Genomic DNA, 19,444 nt, shown 5'->3' on the forward strand with positions numbered 1-19,444 from the left:
TAGTGACTTCCATGTCGACTGTATATATCCAAGTGAATTTGAAATAAAAGACCACAGAGTGTCTTTAGTCAGTGTCTGACTATAGACGATAAGGGCCAACTAACAAGTAAATTGTATGACAAACAAGATGACTTCAGCTTTTCCATCGTCAACTTTCCTTATTTATGTAGTAATATTCCGCTAACACCTGCATGTTAGGTTTACGTCTCTCAACTTATTTGATACTTAAGAACATGCTCTGAGTACGAACAATTTTTAAACCAGGACAGGCTCCTGACAGATAATTTGACGTTACAGGGATTTCAACAACCTCGTTTAAAGTCAGCATTTCGTAAATTCTATAGCGTTATAATGACCTTTTTAGCAAATATAACCTATAATTGGGTCGTTTTTTGGCTGATGTGTTTCATATCAATTGTTTTAATTTATACTAAGTTTGACTACGGAATGCTTCGTCTACCTGATCAATACATAGGGCTCATGACGGGTGTGACTGGTCAACAGGGATGCTTACTCCTCTTATAAACCTTATCCCAACTCTGGAATTTCGGGGGGGGGGGGGGGTCCGTGATTTATGCCCTGTTCACAGATTTGTATTGTTTGTAGATTTTTTGAGATCGATCATTGTTTGTTATCTTCACCTTTTTCATCATCAGCAGTCAAAAGTGGATCAAGTAGAACCACACAAACACACAGACAATCAATGACACTTAAGTTGAGGTAGTTAATACGGATAATGTAAAACTTATTACATAGTTTCCATCTTTAGGCTTCTTGCTCAATACAATCTTGATTAAATAAAGATTTTTCAAAAGAATTTTCAGCTGCGTTAAAAACTTCTTGCCTCACCTGCTTGTGCATTACAATAAGAAAAAAAAAATATCTGAGATAAGAAAACGCCCTGTCATTTTTTATATATAACATGATAGAATTTAGAGTGATCTCCCCATACTATTCTGATAATGTGTTGAAAAGGAATCTGCGACAGATTTTCTAATATCACACATTCCTCTTTTCATCCATTGACTGTTTAGTTTCAAGTGCTGATCAAAGACATTTTACGAAAACAGAAAATAAATAATGAAAAAAAAAAATAAAATAAAAAAATAAAAAAATAAAAAATAATATAGTGGTACATTTCTGTCCCCACCTTTTAAGTTTTTTTTTTTACGGATTATTGTAACGTGCAAGATAACAATGAAAAACATTCAACTTATTTATTGACTTTCATTAGTCATATAACAGTGTTTATATGGTAAAATGAATGTATTTTCCCCTTTGGTCTTCATTCAGATCAAACTCTTCGCTAAAATTGAAACTGAAAATGCTTCTGCTTCCACCGTGCCTGAAAAGAAATAAAAATACAGGTAATGTTATTATAATGTAAGAAAACTGCGTTATTCATGCCTCATTTACATCAGTAATTCTTCCATAATTAACTTTGATTGATCAACATTTTAGTCTATGACAGATAAAATGTTAAAAAGTACAAACTGAGAGCAGTGCAAACACGGACCCCTGAAAACATCAGAGGAGGGATCTGGTGCCACATGGGAGGTAGCATCTATTATAGACACAGTACAAATTGAGAGCATATCAAACACAGATCCCTGAAAACATCAGAGGAGGGATCAGGTGCCACAGAGGAGGAAACATCCCCTGTAGACCAGTCACACCCAACGTGAGCTCCTTGTCATGATCGGGCAAACGGAAAAATCTGTAGACAATTCAGTGTGAAAATAATGGCTTAACAATTTGTATGAAAAACTTCAGTCAATATTCGACATCATGGTAGATTGTATTTGCTGACAAGGTCGTATCGACCATAGAATTTGCGAAATATTGACTTTAAATGAGACTATTGATATTCTTGTTTCAACATCTTTCAAGAACTGCACAGCAGGAGATTTCTTTTGTTTTTATTGTGGTAGTTTATTAATAAATTCTGCTTCATATAAATAAAAAATACAGCTCTACTAGTTACGAAGCACAAGAAGTGCCCAGGGAAATTCCAACTGCTTGTTAGAGGACCTGGCCCCAAGATTAAAGACTTGTCATTTAATCATCATAGAAAACTGCTTCTTCAATAAATATGGAACTCACAAAAGTTCATATTTTGTCAATGACATCTACAAACTTACTTTGTTAAAATCATTCTAATAATACACAGAAGTACCATGAGAATAAAGTTAAAAAGATGCTCGGGTTCCTGATTGGCAATATCTATGTAGTCTCTGGAAACCTGGCCCCAAGACCATAAACTGAGAACAGACTTAAGTCAAAATTTTAATATTTAATATCTCAAGTTTTATCTAATGTACTTGCCTAAAAATTTGCACTTTTATATAACATTTAGATTTAAACATATGGTGAAATTTTTTTTACATTATCAAAATTATTTCAAAAGTTGTATTGGTTTGAAATTTTGACTTAAGTCTGTTCTCAGTTTATGGTCTTGAGGCCAGGTTTCCAGAGACTACATAGTTATTGCCAATCAGGAACCCGAGCATCTTTTTAACTTTATTCTCATGGTACTTCTGTGTATTATTAGAATGATTTTTAACAAAGTAAGTTTGTAGATATCATTGACAAAATATGAACTTTTGTGAGTTCCATATTTATTGAAGAAGCAGTTTTCTATGATGATTAAATGACAAGTCTTTAATCTTGGGGCCAGGTCCTCTAACAAGCAGTTGGAATTTCCCTGGGCACTTCTTGTGCTTCGTAACTAGTAGAGCTGTATTTTTTATTTACTTTTTATATATTTACCAAGTAATTATTAGTCTATTTTTACCATTTTTGCAAAGTATCCATGCAGTACGCTTCGTGTGCATGTTAGCTATTATCTCTGGTTGAGTGAATACATTAAATGTTTTGGATATTCCAAATTTTAAAAGTCATTTGCCAATCATTATCAAACTGACGTCCAGGCTCTTTGACATCATAGACAGCTGCGTTTTCAATAAAAATTCAACTCATAATTTACTTACCTGTCATTGGTCATTTCCAAAATTATTTTGTTAAAAAAACATTCTGATTGTACACATAAGTACCCAAATGAGATATTTAAAGGTTGCTTGGGTTGGGTTTCTGATTGACAATATCTAAGTAGGTTTTGGAAAACAAGTCTTCCAACAATCTGTCGGAATTTCCATTGGTACTAACTGCGCCCCGTTTTATGCATCCTATTTTTATATTTATATGAAGCAGAATTTATTCAGAAACTTCTACATGAAACGAATAATTCTCTTGCTGTGGCCTTCAATTCAACATTTAGATATATCGACGAAGCTTTATCAATTAAAAATTATCATTTTCATTCCTACGTTGATTCGATATATCGATATTCGATATATCCCATTGAACTCGAAATAAAAAATGCCACAGAGTCCAATACATCTGTTTCATATTTGCATATTACCAGAAAAGACGTTAAAAACTTTATGATGAATAATTTCTAAAACGAGAGAAGCAATTCACAAACAAGTTGATGAAAAAGAATATCAACAGTCTTGTTTAAAGTCAACATTTTGCAAATTCTCTGTTCGATACAATGACTTGTCTGTAAATACAATCTATCATTAAGTCGAATGTTGACTGACGTTTAACCTGCAAATTGTAAGGCCATTATTTTCACACTGAATTGTCTAGGGATTTTTTAGTTTGCCCGATCATGACAAGCAGCATACGGCGGATGTGACCGATCGGCAGGGAATGCTTACTGCTCCATGGCACCTGATCCCACCTCTGATGTTTTCAGAGGTCCTCTCTGCTACATATTTGTATTGTTTTAATGTACCTTTGAGATTGATTACTGTTTGTTATGTTCATATTTCATCTACACTTACCAAACTTGCAGAGATATTGCAGTTATGGAAGTATAAAGCTGATTATTCCCTTATACACCTTTATTGTCCATATGACTACCGGGTAATTGGTGAAATAGCCGATCTTTTCCCAAGTGAAAGTTTTACAACTGACTAAACTCGAAGAAATGTTGCATTTGCATATATAACATGTTATTAGGCAAGTGATGGCAATTTTGCCTTATCCGATTTCTGCACTAAATATTATTTAATCTATCAATAGTCATGTGTTTCTAAGACAAAACATATCTCCTAGCTTACTTATAAAGTTCAAACTTTTTGTTTTATTCTTTTAAGTTTGTTACAAGTTTATCAAATGATTGAATCTAGAAATACTGACTAGATGCCATTACACAAGCCGTTGAACTGGGAGACGCTCTAAACACTGGGTAGGACAGAGATGTCAAATCATAGGAACATCCATATGGAGGATTGTATGACGCGGAAAACCAGCCAAAGTCACCCGGACAGCCCTGATGATAATTCATTATGGTCCAAAATCTATTTACGATGGAACTGAAATATAAGAATTTTGAGGAAGAGGATCACTGAAGAGGGGAACACATTAATCTTTCGATTGGTTTGAAATGATTAAATCTTGTTCTTATAGAGTTGAACCAAGGAGAGTGAGAGACAAATATTTCTTTAATATGCATTTTAGGGCATCATATGGTACATGTACTTACTCCTGCAATCCTAAAATATCAAAAAAGAGATAGGTTTGTGATTCTGTGACATCTGACCAAGATGAGTTTATGACCCTACTTCCGGAGAACCAGTCAAAACTAGAAGAATTGCGTCCGTCAAATATGATCTCTTGTTTAAATGTCGAGTTAACCGTCACAGTAAATAGAACCTAAAAGCAGGTTATATATTTTAAAATATATAGGATATTCAATGAATAAAAAATGACATAAAACGAAGAATAAAAAGGTTTCTGGTTAGATACTGATAGTGGGGATGCTAATGTATGCTCATAGGGACACTGTTATAAAAACAGAATACATCAAAGGTGCTTTTTCGGGAAGAATATATTGAAATACATGATAATGCAAAAAATCTTTTTCATAAATTAATCTGAACAGAATCTATTTCTATTTGTTCAAGAGAATGAAACATGAATCTTTTTTTTTTTTATTGAAAACCGAACGTAAACTTTTATTACCATTTGCTAAGGACGGAAGTCGATTTCACCATTTTAAAGGTGAGATCTATAATTTTATTTTTGAAAATTTTCTCAATGTTAATTCGAACATTTATTGTGAATCAGATTTAGTTATTAATTTTAAAGAGTCCTGATTTCAGCGAAAATTTTTCAACAGAACCCTTCCTACTGACAGTCTTAAAACAGATGAAATGAATTTGGAAACGAATTAGTATTAATAACCACAGACTTATAACTTGGCATTGCGGAACTCAAGAATAAAAAAAGAGGCACTAGACAAACCAATTCAACATTTTGATTGTAAAACTCGATATAGAATAGCTTATTTTTTGAAATACCTGTGATGATTTTTATCACAATTTCTGTTGGTGGAGTAAATCTGGTAAATCCCCACCCCAATGAATTTATGCATGTTGGGTATAGGATAAACAATAAATATTTTTGGTAAGTACATGTATCATCCCCATCCGTATTGATTCCGAAGAACTTCATATAAATTTCTATTTAAATTGTGTTGTGCATATAACTATACGAAATTCCTTGAGACATACTTTTGATATTTTTTGTAGTTCTTTTTATTGGCACAGTGTAGTCAGTTACCCTTCATGTTTTATTTAGAATTTAAATCAGTTTGTTTATTTTTTCCCCATTAAATTTCACATTAAATGAATTCATTTTACATTGATGTGAATCAACACTTCTTGATTTTAGCAAATGATTTGGTAGAAGATACACTTAGGTCTTGATAAATATTTTTTTTTGATTGGTGGAGTTTCTGTAATTTAATATATACGTGTTCTATGTTACAATAACTTGATTTTGAACATATTATTGAATATTTTTAAAGAATATTGCTGATTTAGATCCAAGTCACGTAACATCTTTTAAAGTTTGGGTTATCACGCAGTATGGTATTTATAAAATATCTATTTCCATTTCATACTGTTTATTTCTAATAAAATCTGACATTGTTCGTCCTTTATCAAGGTTTTATAAGTAGTTGGGTTAAGCTGTTTATATTGTATATCACTTTAAATAATTAAGAACTGATGTGAGTACAAGCTTAGTAATTTCTTAGATTAAAAGAAAGTAAATGTAGCTCTTTTTTAAAAATTAGAACTTGTAGTTCTTATGTATAAGAAGTTAAATACATGTAGTTCTTATGTATAAGAAAGTCCCGGAAAGCTAACTTCCCCCGCACAATGAAAATCGTGACTAGTTATTGTTAACGTTTAACAGTTAAAATGAAATATGAAGATGACGAACAGTAATAAAGCTTAATAGTCCATTAGAACAATACAAATTAGGAGCAGAGCAAACACGGACCTCTAATGTTTTCATGAAGGAGGAAGCATCCCCTGTCGACCTGCCACACCCGCCGTGTGCTCCTTGCCATGATCGGGCAAACGGAAGAATCCGCAGACAACTCAGCAAAAATAATGGCCTAACAATTTGTATGAAAAACATCAGCTAACATTTGACTTAATAATTAGATTAATTGTATTTGCTGACGGTCACTGTACCGACCACAGAATATGCGAATGTTAACTTTTTAGACCGTTGAAAGTCTTCCCCATCAACCCACCTGCCAACAGCTACCATTTGCGGAAATATTTACCCATACTTCTGTTGCATATTCAAAGTGTTAAATTTAGTGTGACAATTTAGTGTGAAAATAATGGCCTAACAATTTGTATGAAAACATCATGCAGTTAACATTCGGCTCAACTATAGATTGTATTTGCAAACAAGATCATTGGATCTACAATAGAAATTACGAAATATCGACTTTAAACATGAAGATAACAAACAGTAATAAAGCTCAAAAGTCCATTGTAACAATAAAAATTTGTTTCTATGGACTTTTGAGCTGGATTACTGTTCGTTATCTCTATATTTCATTGCCAATCCAACCTCTGGAGACAGAAGGCACTGGAATTTCTAGGGGTCCGTGTTCTATGCTCTGTTCACAGATTTGTATTGATTTGTGATCATTCATTGTTCATATTTATCCCTTTATAAAATTTAAGTCTTAACGTTTATACCGGAATCATGGAAAATATATTATCTGCATATCTATTTTCAAGAAGAGAATTTAGCGACTCAGCTGAGCATTGTGGCAAATGGGCATCTTGCTTTCACAATGTTACACTTGGTAATTAAGGCAGGCAATTGGGATCATCTATGATTGTTGGTCTTAGTTGTACGTCATTTTATATACAGGGCCCTAGTTTGCCTTTCTCGAATTACTGTAATATTACCTTTACACGAGATTATATAGACATTTTATAAAGTAGACTTATAAGAATACAGCTATTCTTGGTAAAGAAGGATTATTTTTCTTACGTTCTGAACCTTCAATTGTTCCCAGTCGTCAATGAGTGCTGTTCTGTAGGGGGTAGTACATCCGGGTACTTTAGCCAGAGTCACACAGGTTGACGGGAAAGAAGAGTTTCTTTCTTGTTGTGTTCCGGTGTTGTTGTACGATTGTAAAGGATGGGCTCCACTGTTACTCTGGGTTTTGAAGACAATCGTCCATGGGCCTTCTTTTTTGTCTAAAAATGTCATATTAGAAAACGTAAACATATTTCTTTGACCACAACACAAGGAGTATTTTCTATATAGTGGATTTATGCAGATTGAATTGTCTGATCTGTATTAATACTATGCAGTCTTGCTTGCGTGAAAGTATTCATTTCAAAAAAGAAATCTGAAGCATAATAATTGGGAAAATATTTTTTTTTTTACAAAGTATAGGTCAATGACAACTAATTTTTAGAGTCTTAAACTACCTGGTTATACACATATGATAGCATTCGAATTATAATTTTATAAATTAAAACTTAATACGTACAACATGCTAATTTTTCAGCGTTTTCAATGTTCCCACTACTAAGACACCGGAAGGTGACGTTTCTTTTTGAGTAGCCATTAGCGCAAGTGAATTCCAAAATATCACCAATAAGCAAGCGATTCAAGGTTAAAAAACCATTCTTGAGCGTTAAATTTTGCGTCGAGCATTCTGTAGAAAAAGAAAAAGAAAATTCAACAAATCTGTGAGAGAGAGTAGACAAATGAATTGGAGTGTCCAATTTTTTTGACTTGAATTATGTATATAGACAGATATAGCTTTTTCAAAAAGCTTTGCCGTCTTTAGCAACAACCTTAAACTGCGTTAACTGACATACACCTATCATTTCGTATTATTTTTATTATTAATTTATTTAGTCATGAATATCTTCGCTTTATTTGTACTTCTTCAACAGGTCTTTTTACAGACATTAGCCCTACCATTTTCTACCAATCACTCTTAAGTTTTAGATTTTAAATTTGTCGTTCGATCCTAGATAAATTCCTTGGCTCTTTTTACTCACCACTGATGATGCATAACGCTTTCTTTTTTCCGCTCACGCACCGATGATAGGCTGGACATGTCTTATTTGAGCAGAAATCTGAAATCTAAATACAGAGTGGCATTAAATTTAATCTACAACGTAACATAACCAATCCTGAGTTGTTTTTATTACTTTATTTTTGCATATGCTCTGTTCTTCCCGTCAATACACTTATTTTACCATAAACGCAATTGCTCTCATTGTGTGCACTGGTTGTGTTAAACTATAGCATTGAGAAATCTGCTGCACAGTGTATATGCTGTTCAGGAATATATATAGGAAATATGGTTAAAAAGAATTAGTTGTAGATTATTAACAAAATAAAAAAAAAAAAAAAAAAAAAAAAAAAAAAAAAATGAAATGAAATAATAAGGACTGTTGATAACATTATTTTCAAACTTTTTCAAATTAATTCTAAGCAACATTCGAAACTGCACAATGAAACTGTCTCCAAATACAACATATATGCTTTGAATTTATAATTCACATGAATATTTTGACTCTTAAAGGAAAGATAACTCTTTATGAGAAATGATGTTTAGTTCTGACTCAGCGAAATGATGTCACAGTAAGCGATATGACGGAAACTTTTCAATGTGTTTAAATTCTATGGTAATAGGAGGTTAAAGATCAATGATTGAAATCTGATCATAATAAAGAACATATTAAAAAAGCTTAAGGAATTCATAAATTTTCTTGGATATTGGAATAAATTTGTATGGAAAATTGATTTTTATAGTGAAAATATCGATTTCATAGGAAAAGAAGGAATATTTGAACTAAAATGTCCGTCTGTCTGTCCGTAAAGTTAATTGTCTTGGAGTAGATTTAATTCAGTCCTGATGTACAGGTTTTTTGTTAATAAAGTAAAATCAGGAAATATTAAGACAGGTGCATGTATAAACAGTAATTTGGAAATCAAAAAAGGACAATAACCCACCCATCCCCTTTCACCCCAACCCCCAAAATACGAAATCTGACTAAATTTTGAGTTTTGTTGCTTTGAAGTGATAATTTTATTTAAACATTTAACATCAATAACTTTTAATTTATTGAACTCTTAAAAGACAGTTTCTGTTCCTGAAGCATATTAATCATCTATATGACGTCATACACGTTAAAGCATAATGATTAACGTTTTTTGTTTTGTTTATAATTATCAATTCGTTAAACAACTTTACGAATATGAAAGCAGTTTTATCAAGGGTTCTTATACTTCAAAATTATAAGGTGTATGCTCGGTGCATATTGCCTTTGGACATATACATGTAGGATTCGCTTAGGGGTCATACCTGTTGTCACAAGACAAGAGCCAACCGAGTGCTAAAACTCTTGATATTTTTCGTCTCCCTCATACAATTTGCAAAAAAAAAAAAAAAAAAAAAAAAATTACTGATTCTTGTCTATGTTTCGAAAGGTTAAGATAATCTGATGAGATTTCGAATAAGCGTTAACTCGTAAATATTGCCTGTTATGTACTGGGTTGTAAGGATTTAGGAGGAGAAAGATTTTGGACTTGTATTGGTGATATAGCAGTTATTCTATGAAAAGGGACAAAGAAAGCATTTTTATATTATTGACGATATGCATTTGTTTGACCTGTAATTTCTCTATCTTGTTCACTACTACATCACTTTTCAAGGATATGTTTTATTTGAAAAGCAGAATAGAAACTTGATTGAGCTCACAAAATGATACTCCCGCTCCAATAGGAGTTTTCATACGGTCAAGGGTGATTCTTTAAAAATATCATCGATATTCGTTCGAGGTTTAAGAAGGAACTGCGTTAACAAAATGGATAATTCCTTTGACAAGAATAATGGCAAAGTTCATATTTTGAAATAAGAAATCCCAAATATCTTTCTGATCAAAACGTAAAATTAAAAGTGCACAACACAACGGTGTAACATAAAGATTAAATATGTGAAAATCTAATAAAATTTTATTCAGTTGTATAGGAGGATTCCGAATAAAAAAATGGATACTGGGAAACCCCGATTCCGATGGAAACGTAAAAATAAGAGGTGCTTATTATAAGGCAATATCTTATCCATAAGTGCCGCTCTGCTCTGCAGGCCACACAAAAACTATGACTGATCTTTGAAATAAGTTAATTGTAGTCTTTATCTTATGCCATCTGTGGACTTAAAATTTACAATGTTAACAATTTCAAACTTTAAATAGGACAAAAATAGACACTTTAACTGACGTTGTAGGAACTGTTAAGAAAAGAAAAAATGGAAAAACCTGGTCTTTGGTTATGTTGTGGATATGAACGGAATCGGCATCATACTGGAGATACCCTGGCTCTTCCCGTCCAGAGCGGGTCAAAAGTTCACAGGTCAGCTGGCGTTTGTTGAAATTAACAGCCTTACAATCGCTGTGATAAGAACACTGGTGCACACACATCTTCTGGCCGATCAAATCCAGAGTTTGAAGCGAGCTATTTTTTAGTTTTGATTCTGGTATTGTCATTGGAGTGCATCCTTGTATATTCACATTCACCAATAATTCCAAAACACAAATAACGAGAATCCGCTTGGTCATTTCCATCTTCATCTTCTTTTTAAAATCGGCAGTAATTTAATTTTTAGTTGTATTTTTGTGTGATTTCCATTGACTATTTGTATAAACTTACAAGCATTTTACACAAATAAGTATTAAATCTTAAATGGTAATAAAACAAACTGTATTGTCGCATTAAGAATATTAACGTCTAGAGGTGGGTTTGAAAATACCATGAAATTACTTTTTTGATTAAATTGAACACATACACGTTTTTCAAGGACAACAAATATTGATTAAAAAAACTATCCTGATTATTCGCCTAATATCCTTTGTTCTTAATTGACATTTTATTGTCCCAAGATGCAAATACAACACAATGGAAAAATATCAAAATAAGTCGGTTCCTACTACCAAATCTCTGCAGACTAAATGATTAAGTGCGTACGGAAGCCGATGACTGCACAGGATGAAAGTAACTATTCATAATTCATAATTATTCATAACAGTAAAAATTCCATCAATAAATTGACGTCCAATGAACTCTTAACCCCAATTTAACTATTCAATATGCTTTCTCTGAAGGGATAACCCTGTAAAGAGTCTTCCAGGCTTTAATAATAGAGGATATAGAAAGTGAAATAATTATTTACATGCAAAATCAATTATCAAAACACAAAGAAATTTGATAAACCAGTGTTACTAAAAAACATCTGCTACTTACTGATTTTTAGTTCAATGTTTAGTCTGGATGTTTTCTCTGTACTTACTTTTATTGAAATATTAATGTAAAACAAGGCTGAAAGAAAATTGTTTGTTAACAAAATAAAATAGCATATTTATGATTTAGGAAATTATATAGAAAGAGTTAATAATTAATGTAAATAACATGAAAGCAGTCATCAGGAAAAGCAGATTTTTTCATTCGATTATTCGACAATCCAGAAATATGGAAAACTCAGGTACACATGTATCTTCAATTTTTTTCTTATCTCACTAAAGCAAGACTGTTTCTAGTATAGATCCCTTCAGATGGAGTAGAACTAACTCAGTCGATTTGATACCATGTTTCTGCAGGAGTCCTGCATTGATAAGTTCATATAAAACTCTCTCCTCGGGGATACTCCAATGGGACCCCGATACAGTAACGTTCCAAATATTACAATTGTGTGTTTATAGTAAATTACAAATTGTGTGTGTTTTCTGATTAGGTTATTCCAAATATGTGTGTTTACTAATTAAAAAATTACAATTTTGTGTATACTAATTATGAAATTACATTTATGTGTATTAAAAATTGCTCATGTAAACTAAAAAAAAATACAAATCATGTGTGCATACTACAAATTACAAATTGTGAACAAGGTATATAAATTAATTCGTTTTCATCTATATAATGACAGTTTTTATCAATTCTTTTGTGTAAATCTAAGATTTCAAGATCTTTGGACCTTTTCTACCATCTTCACATTAACTAAACCTAACACATGCTTTACGTTCAAAAGGCATTCATTTTTTGAATCACTATTTTTTTTTATTATTATTTTTAAGTTGATCTTAGAATAAAAATTAGTTTTTCTTACAAAAGATTTTTGTGAACAGTAAGAAAAAAAAATATAAAAAAAAATGTAGGAAAAAAATCAACTGACAATGCATAACATCTCAACTTCATCCATTTTTATAATGTACAAGGCATCAAAGAATGCAAATCTTTTTTTTTAGTATTGGCTTCTTTTGATATTGATAATCAGTAAATGCAATGTGACACTTCATTAAGGCGCATTTTCCGAGGCATTTATATTGTGCTTGAAATTTCTCGATCCTAGGGAGGCCTGCCTTGGATTAATGTCTGGTTCTTTTGGAATGGTTTGAAAGCAAAGATTATTTTAGCAGAGTTTGGGCTTAGATGAACACTGTTCTAAGTCATGAGGATGAAAATGAGCCCCAGAAGACTTTATTTTACATGAATCCTTGGAAACAGAAAATTAGCATAGATTAGTATGTTATCACCTTCTAACAATCGCTGTGATAAGAACATTGGTGCACACACATCTTCTGCAATTTGATTAATGTGATTTGTACTAAAACAATATTTTGATTCCCATCCCGATGAAGCTATTCATTTTTCCCCCTAAATTTTACATTCTTGTGCAAAAAATTAACAAAGAAAACATAAGTAGATTTTAAAGTAATTTGGGAAATGTTACTTGAACTGAACCAAAAAAAAAAAATATTGATGAATAGAAATGCCAATTAAAGGACAACGTAATGCAAGGAAATTTTTAATTCAACTTCTCCGCCTTTAGAAGTACAGCAAATGCCTCTGCCTCTACCGTCTCTGAAATTCATAAACAAAACATTATATTTTTACGGATTTTATGGGTTTATGTTATTGCTTTACAAACTCCATTTCTTAAAATCAATTCCATTAACGTAAGTAATAGTCAAATAAAAGAAAGAAACCAGAAAAAAAAGATTGGGCTTTACATACTTTTGCCATTTCAGTTATGATATATTTTTGATTCTTTTATTTGTCTGTTGTAAATGACAATATGTACAAGTTGTTCTAATTATTTTTTTGTAATTAATAATCACTCATGGCATGATTCTTTCCATTTACTTTTTAAAAATCTTACTATATCCTTTTTATTTTTTAAACAACGAATTATTTTAGATAATAATTTCAAAATATCAACTCATACTAGTTTAGGATCAGATATACAATTTCTTCTCATTTAGAAAATTAATTTCGCATATTTTGCAATATAAAATTAAACATACCTCTAAGGTTTTTGGTCGAAGCAGTAAGTTTACAATTTAATTTGAATCGTTCTAGAAAATGTATCATTTTATCAGTCAATACTCACCAGAAGAAAAGTAACACGCAGTTGATTTAGGGCACACTGGAAAAACTGGATAAAGCAATGCTAAATTGGAGGTCGTATCAAAGTTACAACCACTCGTAGGATTGAAGGACGAGAGAAACCATCCCATGTCACCTGCGCACCCATGGTATGACTTTATAATGGTCCAAACTCTAGTGATTGTACCTCTTAAAAACATAAACGTAATTTAGATAGTCACAGTTATTGTAAATTTCTGTTAGAAAAGAATACAGTAACAGCCAGTCCTAAAACAGGTCTGCTTATGTGCACAAGTTCTCTGAAAGTGTACCAACTAACGGGTGTATATCTACACTGAATATAAAGATGATCTTGTAAAAATAAGCTACTGCAAGATAGAGAAAGTTTGGATATTGAAAAACAGGATGAAACTGAAAAACTGTGTCTTATAAATCTGTGTATATAAAAAGCAGCAAATCCAGAATCAAGCGTCTGAAATGAAACATGTAGTTGAAAGCAAAGCACGTGCAATACTTCGTAGCCTGCCGCAAGTGCACTGCAAATCACTCTGGTAGGCTGCAAACTGACGCATTTCCATGTGCTCCATGGTTTACCTAACTGTTACTTTACCATACTATGATGATATCTCAGAAGGAAAACCACCAGACCCCTAAATCAACACAGACCTGAATTTAGGACAAGTTTTTTCAAATGGATCTTTCTTTTCAAAACTTGCAAAAAACGCATAATATTTTTCAGATAATGGTTTGGTGTGAATTGTACAGAAATAAAAAAGGTAAGAGGTTAGATCGTTGTTCTTTTAGTCAGGAAACGGGTACATTGTAACCTTGAAGATCTGTTCACAGTTCATCTTATCACATATTACTAGACTAATTTCCATGAGGAAGAAATGATCTATATATATATATATATATATATATATATATATATATATATATATATATATATATATATATATATATATATATATATATATATATATATATATATATATATGGAAATGATACCTTATTATTAATATTTACCCTCGTGACTGATTTAAAACAAATATTTCAAATCCCTACAGTATAAATTAAAAGTGTTGAACACGTCGGCTGACGTCACTCTGAAATTTCGTCGATCGTTTACGATTAAAAAATGAATTCAGGGTTATATGAACTTTACGACTTGCTCAAATGGTGTTATATAAGGGAAAAATTCGCGGTTGTGAATAGAAACATTTAAGTACCAATATTTTAAATTTACAAATATTTTCTCTTCTGTAACACTATTTGTACAGAATCATTTTCGTCACATGACCATAAATTCATTATTTAGTCATAAAAGTTCGATGTAATTTCACAGGTACATTATAAGTGGTCGACGTGTTCAACGTTGAGCTTTGAAAAAAATAAATCATTTAATTAATTTAAAAGTAAAGTACACAAGTATTTCTTATAAATCAACAAAAATTGTAAATGAAATATGGAGATAACGAAAGTATTCAAGCTCAAAGTCCATTAAAACAATACAAATCGGGAGCAGAGCAAATACGGACCTCCAAAAACATCAGAGGTGGGATCAAGTGCCATGGAGAAGTGAACACCCCCTGCCGACCGGTCACCTCCGCCATGTGCTCCTTGTTATGATCAGGAATAAACGGAAAAACCGTAGACAATTCAGAGTGAAAATAATGGCCTAACAATTAGAATGAAAAATGTCGGTCAGTATTTGACTAAATGATATGTTGTATTTGCTGACAAGGTCATTGTATCGACCATAAAACTCGAAACTGATGACTTCAAACGAATTGTTGATAGCTCTATAACTTGTTTGTCAATAGCTTGCCTCGTTTCAGAAATTGTTCATAGGTAGGGCATGCGTATCGAATCAACTGGGAGACAAAAATCCCATATGCAGATGATAAGGGTATATTGCTATATAAGTAAGGGAAGTTGGCGATTTAAAAGTTGAAGTCATCACATTTATCATAAAACTTTGTTGTTAGGTTACCTTTAACGTCTTTTTCTAGTAAAATATCCAAATATGAAACAGATGTGTCATACTCTGCAGTGTCTTTTATTTCAGGTTCACTGGATATATCGAGTCTACATATGAATGGAAGTAACTATTGTTAATTGATAGTACGTCGTCGTTATATCTACATGTCAATTTGAAGGTCACAGCAAGTGTTTTCTACTTCTCATGTAGAAGTTTTTGAACACATTCTGCTTCATATGAATACAAAATAGGTCTGCTAATAAGGGGGCGCAACTGGATTGTTGGAAGACCTGATCTCCAAAAACTACATAGATATTGTCAATCAGAAACTCAAGCATCTTTTTAATAATCAACTTCAGAGCACTTATGTGGACAATTTGTGGACAATCAGAATGTTTTTAACAAAATAATTTTGCAAATGACCAATGAAAAGGTAAGTATATTTATGAGTTTCATTTTTATTGAAAAAGCAGCTATGATTTCAAAAAGCTTGGATTTTAATTCATCGTGGGGAATGGTTGTACAAAGTGTTGAAAAATCGTACGTTTTGATATAATTGATTTTGGTAAAATTTCATTTTTTTAAAAAGTTCCTGAAAGCTTTTAAGTATCCACATCTGATTTACACCACTTCTCGAATATACTGTTGTACAGTACTCCTGAAGTTTCTTCTCCACTTCTGTAAATATTTTAGCGAGGAGTAAAAAAAGGGCTCGGTAAAACATTTTCTGGAACCCGCTATGTATCTTTTTTAACGAGTTTTGGAATACAGTATAGGTGTGGTAAGATAAATTCATTATGATTTTTTTGGAATATTAAAAATATTTAAAACTGACATAAGGTTTTGAGGAATTTCCTCCTTAGAAAGAGAGCTATGGGTAGAAGTTGGATTACCACTAGCAGAATTAAATTCTAGCTCCTCTAAAATACAATTCAAATAATGAGCCTTACAAACAAAGACAATTTTGTTACTTGCTTTGTCAGCGGGGACCAGCACATACTGATCGTGTAATCCATCTTGTTCTTGTTTCACTTCTGCATTGTCGAAGACAGAAGGATAGATTGTTTTCATATTGCCACTCAATCGCTTAAGCGCGATTTCAACATCCAAAGTGTCATAAATACAAGTAATAATCAGTATCATTTTTCAACATTTATTGGGATGTAAATACGGGATGGTTCGTGATCAATTCTTCCATAAAACCCTCAGGCTGTATGAGATTTGATCACATGACCAACCTGTAAAGTTTAAAAATGATAGCTTATTTCTTTAAAAATACACAGAAACATCCAGCGAGGCACCTCCGTGAAGACGAGCATGTGTTGAAAATCAAGTGCAAGCCCTAAATTTTAATAAATCTGGTAAATGCGGGAAGTTTACTATCATTTTTCATCTCAGAAGAAAATCTGTCCCAGTCTGTGCAAAAACGTCAGAATCGGGATTGATAGATTCTATGTTGTCTTGCGTCCCATTTGAGAATTTGTCACTCATAAAGAGAGATTTTTCAGCTTTAGACCTTTATTTGGCACTCAGGGCCACTAAGCAGTGAGGGATCTTTATCGTGCCAACGCCTGCCGTGACACGGGGCCTCGGTTTTTAAGGTCTCATTCGAAAGATCCGAAACTTTCACTACGAAGTGCCGAGCGCTAGGCGAAAGGACAGTTGCTACCTATTTTTTCTATCTTCTTAGGTCAGTCGCGGCCGGAGTTGAACCCATGACCTTCTGAACATGGGAATCGGTAGGGAAGCCATGTTTTGTCGTAAACCCCAACCTAAATATACTGTTATGACACCTGTAACTTAACTCAGAATTCAAGTATTTTCCTAATATATGAAAAATATTTAATATGACAAAGCAAGCTTCATGTAAATCTGTCTACATTAAGGAAAAATACTGATGACATTCTTTGACTGTGGTATTATTTGTATATTCAGTTAAACGCTTAACATTTTATCAAACAATATATTTTTTTCAAATGCCCCCCCCCCCCTCGTATTATATAAATTAAGTTACTAATGAAAAATATTAAGCTTCTCCCGTTTTGTTTTCCATTTCATATCACAAATTTAGAAAATTAAAGCATTATTGAAACGTGTACAACTACAACACTAACAAATGAATATATATATATATATATATATATATATATATATATATATATATATATATATATATATATATATATATATATATATATATATATATATATATATATATATATATATATATATATATATATATATATATATATATAATTTACCTTTGATCACCTGGTAAACAGAAATAAAAGTACGTCTGTGTGTTTGTGACGTCAGACCACGTGGACGACTTGACCCGACTTCCGGAGAACCAGTCAAAGTTAGTCGAATTATATCCGTCAAAAACGATCTCTTGAGTCAGTGTGGAGTTAACAGTGATTACAAAACGAATCTAAAATACATTTATGATTGATTTATTGATTGTTTATTTTACGTCCCTTGCAAAACATACATTTATGCACATATAAATTATTTCTAGAAAATCGTAATAAGACTGTAAATTTTATGAGATTATGATATGTTACAAGCTAGTTAAAAGGAATCTAATTAATATCAGTGAAATTCTAGAGAAAATTAATTCTCATAAATCACAACTCAATTGATGATTTACTTCTTGCACCCCTATTTGTTCCCAATCGTCAACGAGTCCTGTTCGGTAGGGGGTAGTACATCCGGTTACTTTATCCAGAGTCACGCAAGTTGAGGGGAAAGAAGAGTTTCTTTCTTGTTGTACCCCAGTATCTTCGAAGGATTCCAAAGGATGTGCACCACTGTTACTCTGGATTTTGAAGGCAATCGTCCATGGACCCTCCTTTTTGACTAAAATTACAATGAAATAATTGTTGAAATAATTTTCAAGACAATTGATAACACACACGTTCAAGGATAGAAAGAAAGATTCAAAAGAAAGAAATAATGGAAGTTGGCATGATTGAATAATAAACCTCTAAACCCTCGATACTTTCTATCCTTTAGTAATGTCTATATCTTAACTTTTGTTTGAGAAAGGAAAAGTTCTCACAGCAAGCTATTTTCTCAGCATATTCAATTTTCCCACTACTAAGACACCTGGCATCTATGATTCTCTTCGCATATCCATGGAAACATGTATATTCCAAAGTATCGCCGACTTGAATCACATGACTTCTTACATTACCATTGAGGAGCGTTAAACCATTTGTCGGGCACCCTGTCGTAAAAAATCAAATATTTTCTTGATTTTGATAGACATACTTTTCACAGTCTAATTTTGTCATATATGATGGTGCGTCAATAGATAGGCCAGAGTCTGAACTCTGAAATCTATACTGTTACAAAAAAGGATCTGTCGCTGTATGCAATCGATTAAATCCAACAAAATTGTGATATGTCTTCTTGTATAACACAAGTACATTAAGAAATCATCGGTAGGAGACAAATAAAGCGACATGAAGTCGCACTATTAAGCAGTCATCAAGTGAATTAGACATTTTTTCAATGCAAGGTTCGGCAAATGTATATGTAAAGGGTTCTATTACAAATAATAAGATAAAGAGATTTGTGAAAAAAATATCAGAAGATAGAGAGTAAAATTAAAATGTTTTTTTTTTTTAATTTTCAATTGCGTGAACTTCTACAGTTTCAAGCAAC

The 19,444-nt window shown here is 32.3% G+C and overlaps 3 long non-coding RNA genes across 4 annotated transcripts; all 3 read right to left on the reverse strand.

Annotated features, from left to right (window-relative positions):
- Window positions 1-1,275: 1,275 nt before the first annotated feature.
- LOC133191503 (uncharacterized) lies at window positions 1,276-4,716 on the reverse strand. Its single transcript, XR_009721706.1, has 3 exons — window positions 4,553-4,716; window positions 4,207-4,382; window positions 1,276-1,345 (listed from the first exon to the last, which is right to left on the reverse strand). It is a non-coding gene; the product is annotated as an uncharacterized LOC133191503 (long non-coding RNA).
- A 2,670-nt stretch (window positions 4,717-7,386) lies between these two features.
- On the reverse strand, window positions 7,387-8,495 carry LOC133191504 (uncharacterized). Its single transcript, XR_009721707.1, has 3 exons — window positions 8,406-8,495; window positions 7,886-8,053; window positions 7,387-7,586 (listed from the first exon to the last, which is right to left on the reverse strand). It is a non-coding gene; the product is annotated as an uncharacterized LOC133191504 (long non-coding RNA).
- A 4,757-nt stretch (window positions 8,496-13,252) lies between these two features.
- LOC133191505 (uncharacterized) lies at window positions 13,253-18,542 on the reverse strand. 2 transcript variants are annotated; one of them, XR_009721709.1, is made up of 3 exons: window positions 18,426-18,542; window positions 18,037-18,206; window positions 13,253-13,269 (listed from the first exon to the last, which is right to left on the reverse strand). It is a non-coding gene; the product is annotated as an uncharacterized LOC133191505 (long non-coding RNA). The 2 variants fall into 2 exon arrangements; XR_009721708.1 differs by lacking the exon at window positions 13,253-13,269 and adding an exon at window positions 13,920-13,983.
- Window positions 18,543-19,444: the final 902 nt, after the last annotated feature.

The sequence above is a fragment of the Saccostrea echinata genome, unplaced genomic scaffold (assembly GCF_033153115.1).
Source record: "Saccostrea echinata isolate AGI-Se365-2 ecotype Australia unplaced genomic scaffold, CSIRO_AGI_Sech_v1 ptg000023l, whole genome shotgun sequence".
Classification (NCBI taxonomy): Eukaryota; Metazoa; Mollusca; class Bivalvia; order Ostreida; family Ostreidae; genus Saccostrea; species Saccostrea echinata.